Source organism: Rattus norvegicus, chromosome 5 (assembly GCF_036323735.1).
Source record: "Rattus norvegicus strain BN/NHsdMcwi chromosome 5, GRCr8, whole genome shotgun sequence".
Taxonomy (NCBI): domain Eukaryota; kingdom Metazoa; phylum Chordata; class Mammalia; order Rodentia; family Muridae; genus Rattus; species Rattus norvegicus.
Window position 1 is genome coordinate 113,470,899 of NC_086023.1, and position 6,000 is coordinate 113,476,898.

At 39.1% G+C, this 6,000-nt stretch overlaps 1 long non-coding RNA gene across 2 annotated transcripts in view; it reads left to right on the plus strand.

Moving 5' to 3' along the window:
- The window catches only part of LOC102546952 (uncharacterized), an 88,425-nt gene extending 84,138 nt beyond the window's left edge, over positions 1–4,287 (plus strand). For both annotated transcript variants that reach the window (XR_005504852.2, XR_005504853.2), the window contains one exon: positions 4,240–4,287. This is a non-coding gene — a long non-coding RNA (uncharacterized LOC102546952). The remainder of the gene's footprint in view (positions 1–4,239) is intronic.
- The last annotated feature ends 1,713 nt before the right edge of the window (positions 4,288–6,000 follow it).

Here is a 6,000-nt window from a genome sequence, read left to right on the forward strand (position 1 = left end):
TCAAATTTTGTTGAATATAGGTTTTTATAGTAAGATCTGATGATTTTTTGAATTTCCTCTGAATCTGTAGTTATGTCTCCCTTTTCATTTCTGATTTTGTTAATTTGGACGCACTCTCCGTGTCCTCTCGTTAGTCTGGCTAAGGGTTTATCTATCTTGTTGATTTTCTCAAAGAACCAACTTTTGGTTCTGTTGATTCTTTCTATGGTCCTTTTTGTTTCTACTTGGTTGATTTCAGCTCTGAGTTTGATTATTTCCTGCCTTCTACTCCTCCTGGGTGTATTTGCTTCTTTTTGTTCTAGAGCTTTTAGGTGTGCTGTCAAGCTGCTGACATATGCTCTTTCCTGTTTCTTTCTGCAGGCACTCAGCGCTATGAGTTTTCCTCTTAGCACAGCTTTCATTGTGTCCCATAAGTTTGGGTATGTTGTATCTTCATTTTCATTAAATTCTAAAAAGTTTTTAATTTCTTTCTTTATTTCTTCCTTGACCAGGTTATCATTGAGTAGAGCATTGTTCAATTTCCACGTATATGTGGGCATTCTTCCCTATTGTTATTGAAGACCAGTTTTAGGCCGTGGTGGTCTGATAGCACACATGGGATTATTTCTATCTTTCTGTACCTGTTGAGGCCCGTTTTTTGACCAATTATATGGTCAATTTTGGTGAAAGTACCATGAGGAGCTGAGAAGAAGGTATATCCTTTTGCTTTAGGATAGAATGTTCTATAAATATCCGTTAAGTCCATTTGGCTCATGACTTCTCTTAGTCTGTCGACGTCACTGTTTAATTTCTGTTTCCATGATCTGTCCATTGATGAGAGTGGTGTGTTGAAATCTCCCACTATTATTGTGTGAGGTGCAATGTGTGTTTTGAGCTTTAGTAAGGTTTCTTTTATGTATGTAGGTGCCCTTGTATTTGGGGCATAGATATTTAGGATTGAGAGTTCATCTTGGTGGATTTTTCCTTTGATGAATATGAAGTGTCCTTCCTTATCTTTTTTGATGACTTTTAGTTGGAAATTGATTTTATTTGATATTAGAATGGCTACTCCAGCTTGCTTCTTCTGACCATTTGCTTGGAAAGTTGTTTTCCAGCCTTTCACTCTGAGGTAGTGTCTGTCTTTGTCTCTGAGGTGTGTTTCCTGTAGGCAGCAGAATGCAGGGTCCTCGTTGCGTATCCAGTTTGTTAATCTATGTCTTTTTATTGGGGAGTTGAGGCCATTGATGTTGAAAGATATTAAGGAATAGTGATTATTGCTTCCTGTTATATTCATATTTGGATGTGAGGTTATGTTTGTGTGCTTTCATTCTCTTTGTTTTGTTGCCAAGACGATTAGTTTCTTGCTTCTTCTAGGGTATATCTTGCCTCCTTATGTTGGGCTTTACAATTTATTATCCTTTGTAGTGCTGGATTTGTAGAAAGATATTGTGTAAATTTGGTTTTGTCATGGAATATCTTGGTTTCTCCATCAATGTTAATTGAGAGTTTTGCTGGATACAGTAACCTGGGCTGGCATTTGTGTTCTCTTAGGGTTTGTATGACATCAGTCCAGGATCTTCTGGCCTTCATAGTTTCTGGCGAGAAGTCTGGTGTGATTCTGATAGGTCTCCCTTTATATGTTACTTGACCTTTTTCCCTTACTGCTTTTAATATTCTTTCTTTATTTTGTTCGTTTGGTGTTTTGACAATTATGTGACGGGAGGTGTTTCTTTTCTGGTCCAATCAATTTGGAGTTCTGTAGGCTTCTTGTATGTCTATGGGTATCTCTTTTTTTAGGTTAGGGAAGTTTTCTTCTATGATTTTGTTGAAGATATTTACTGGTCCTTTGAGCTGGGACTCTTCACTCTCTTCTATACCTATTATCCTTAGGTTTGATCTTCTCATTGAGTCCTGGATTTCCTGTATGTTTTGGACCAGTAGCTTTTTCCGCTTTACATTATCTTTGACAGTTGAGTCAATGATTTCTATGGAATCTTCTGCTCCTGAGATTCTCTCTTCCATCTCTTGTATTCTGTTGGTGAAGCTTGTATCTACAGGTCCTTGTCTCTTCTTTTGGTTTTCTATATCCAGGGTTGTTTCCATGTGTTCTTTCTTGATTGCTTCTATTTCCATTTTTAATTCCTTCAACTGTTTGATTGTGTTTTCCTGGAATTCTTTCAGGGATTTTTGCGATTCCTCTCTGTAGGCTTCTACTTGTTTATTAATGTTTTCCTGTGTTTCCCTAAGTGTGTTCATGTCTTTCTTGAAGTCCTCCAGCATCATGATCAAATATGATTTTGAAACTAGATCTTGCTTTTCTGGTGTGTTTGGATATTCCATGTTTGTTTTGGTGGGAGAATTGGGCTCCGATGATGGCATGTAGTCTTGGTTTCTGTTGCTTGGGTTCCTGTGCTTGCCTCTCGCCATCAGATTATCTCTAGTGTTACTTTGTTCTGCTATTTCTGACAGTGGCTAGACTGTCCTATAAGCCTGTGTGTCAGGAGTGCTGTAGACCTGTTTTCCTCTCTTTCAGTCAGTTATGGGGACAGAGTGTTCTGCTTTCGGGCGTGTAGTTTTTCCTCTCTACATGTCTTCAGCTGTTCCTGTGGGCCTGTGTCTTGAGTTCACCAGGCAGCTTTCTTGCAGCAGAAAATTTGGTCTTACCTGTGGTCCTGAGGCTCAAGTTCGCTCGTGGGGTGCTGCCTAGGGGCTCTCTGCAGGGGCAGCAACCAGGAAGACCTGTGCCACCCCTTCCGGGAGCTTCAGTGCACCAGGGTTCCAGATGGTCTTTGGCTTTTTCCTCTGGCGTCCGAGATGTGTGTTCAGGGAGCAGTCTCTTCTGGTTTCCCAGGCTTGTCTGCCTCTCTGAAGGTTCAGCTCTCCCTCCCACGGGATTTGGGTGCAGAGAACTGTTTATCAGGTGTGTTTCTTTCAAGTTCCGGAGGTGTCTCAGGCAGGGGTCCTGCCGCTCCTGGGACCTCCACCACGGGAGCCCAGAGGCCTTATACAGTTTCCTCTTGGGCCAGGGATGTGGGCAGGGGTGAGCAGAGTTGGTGGTCTCTTCTGCTCTGCAGCCTCAGGAGTGCCCACCTGACCAGGCGGTTGGGTCTCTCTCTCACCAGGTCTGGGAGCAGAGAGCTGCTGCGGGCCGGGATCCGCGGGTGTGGGACTTCAGGTAAACACAGAACATGCCCGGTCCTAGAGAAATTCTGCTTCCGTGTGTCCCAAGCTCACCAGGCAGCTTTCTTGCAGCAGAAAATTTGGTCTTACCTGTGGTCCCGAGGCTCAGGTTCGCTCGTGGGGTGCTGCCCACGGGCTCTCTGCAGCGGCAGCAACCAGGAAGCATAAGCTTGCTTCTTTAGCTATCATTTGCAATTTGCACAATATTAAATATGACACACAAAATATTAAATTTGCACAGAGTAACCATGGGTTGAAATGTAGCATGTTAGAAATTTGTTTTCAGAATTTTATTTTTTCATAACATAGTAGGAAATTGTACAGTATAAAGTAATTGCAGTTCCAACTATTTTCCTGAACCTAGACATTAAAGTTTATTTTTTCTAATTTTTGTTTTAATTCCCTATCTATCTATCTATCTATCTATCTATCTATCTATATCTTTCTCCACGTGTGTGTGTGTGTGTGTGTGTGTGTAAAATTAGACAGACGACTGTACAGTGAATGCTGGAGGAGCAAGGTTGTGGAACTTACGACATGAGAGCAGAATGGGACCTGAAGAATGAAGAGAACTGGTGATACAGGGATAGAAGGATGGAAGAGAAGGCAGGAAGTCAACAAGAACAAAATATGGGTGATATTTTCAAGATGAAACCCATCTATTTAATGCTAATTTTAATAACCAGGGAGAGGTAGCTGACAATTTTAATCCCATTACTCAGGAGGTAGAGGCAGGTGGAATTCTGTAAGTTTGCGGTCATCTGGTCTACATAGTGAATTCCAGGACAGCCACAGCTATGTAGAAAGACTATCAAATAAATAAATAAATAAACAAACAAACAAACAAACAAAAACAAACAAAAAATAAATGTAATAAAAGTAGATGAAGCTGGAGAGAAAACAGAAACAAACTGAATTTCAAATGGACCGATGACTCATTGCAATGAACATTTACATGTAAAGATGTTTGGACAAAATGGTATATTGTGTGACGACACACTGAAGTTTCCATAGTGAGATGGTTTGTTTTAATTAATTAGTAATTTAACTATTTTTATTGTTTTTTCTTTTCCTGGAAAGGTTGAAAGACACAGGGCAGATATGAAAAATGGGGAGAAGAGAAGAAAAAATTAATAAAATATTTTAAAAAAGTAATTGAGGGTGTTTTTGTTCATGAATTTTTGTTCATGTTCTTAGAAGTTTCCATACACATCCAACCCAAATGGTGGTTGGACCATGAACAACCAATGCTCCTTTCCAGAAAGTTTGAGGAATACTTGCTGTAACTAAATGTCTGTGTAACTAATGCTGACTTAGTCATTTATCTTATTAATGAAACATTCTAAATCTGTGGTCCACTGTCCATTATTCCTCTGTAGGGTAGTGAATGGGATGAGTGACCTTAAGGATTGGCTTTTTTCTGTTTCTCAATGTCTCCTGCATATCAAATACTTATGTTCTTCTTCTGGCCTTGGAAAAGTTCAAATGGATTCTCTAAGTCAAGAGCTCAGTAGATCAACAATCCAAGCATGGAAAGAAACACAAAGGTGATTCTGACAGAAAGCCAAACCATTTCCCCAATACAGATTTTTTTTAACATTAAAAAACAAAAGCAAGCAAACAAAGAAATCTGGGCTTTAGATTTTACTTGGCAGACAGGACTATGACTGAATCCGAGGGAGTCTCTTCAAAGGCCTTTTGATCTGGTTAAGTACGTTTGGATATTTACATTTCACAAGCAGGAAGAAATACTAGGAGAATACTCTAGGAAACAGTGCTTCACCATTCTCAATATAAAAAACCCAATAGGAATGTTATTGACAAACCTCTTTCCCAGGAAAACCCCATAAACTTTAAATAAAAGAACTATCCTGCACTGCCTGAACTTCATACAGACCACCAGAGGGCAAATGTAACTATAAAGAAAGGTAAAATTATACTTTGAATTTACCTACAGTAAAAACGCTTCACAGCACACTTGGGAAAGTTGGGTATACTACATTACGTGCACAGCTTTGCTAGAAGGAACAGGATTGGACCCATTAATTTCTCTTGTGGGACTCTTAAGTCCTTTTATTATAGACTAGCAAGAATTCACTAAAGGAACATGAAGGATACAATGATAACCTGGTATGATTTGTCCTAGGAAATACAAAATTAAGAATTAAACCATAGGACTTCTTATTTGGGGTAAAGGACTCTGCATGGATCATTAATATTAGCATTATTGGTGGGATACATATTTGAAGGAACGCTTTCTGCAAAAGAAATAAACCTATAAATTTAATAGCTAGGAAAAGGATGTAACTATGCATTTTAAAGATCATAATTGAAAAAGAAAATATGTTCTACTCCTTCAGAGAAGTAAAAAGGATTATACTGTTTAATCTTCTATGAGTTCAATATATGTAGTTCAATCCAGCAGGGCTCCTGTGGGGATTTAATTAACGATATTTTGTGGCTCCAATTAGAATGAGATTCTTAACCTTTCTAATGTGCTGACCTACCTTTACAGGGAAGAAAAATTATACCATAGGCATACCAAGTAATTAAATTTACATTAACGCTACCAAGAAATGTGAGCAAATTTTTCATGTTGGGAAATACCCCAAAAGGTCACCAGGTCTGAAACTTTCTACTCATAAGTATAGCAAACAGCTTCCTGACATGACATACATACCACAATGTTTCATTCCAGTAACACTAACATCTAAATTTTTCCCTCGGGGTGAATCATCATTGTGGCAGAAACAAGGATGCATTGGTGTAGAAATTGTGAATTCCAGTAAAGCATTTGTTACAATTATAGTCCACACATAGTCAGGTTTTATGGAGGGCTCT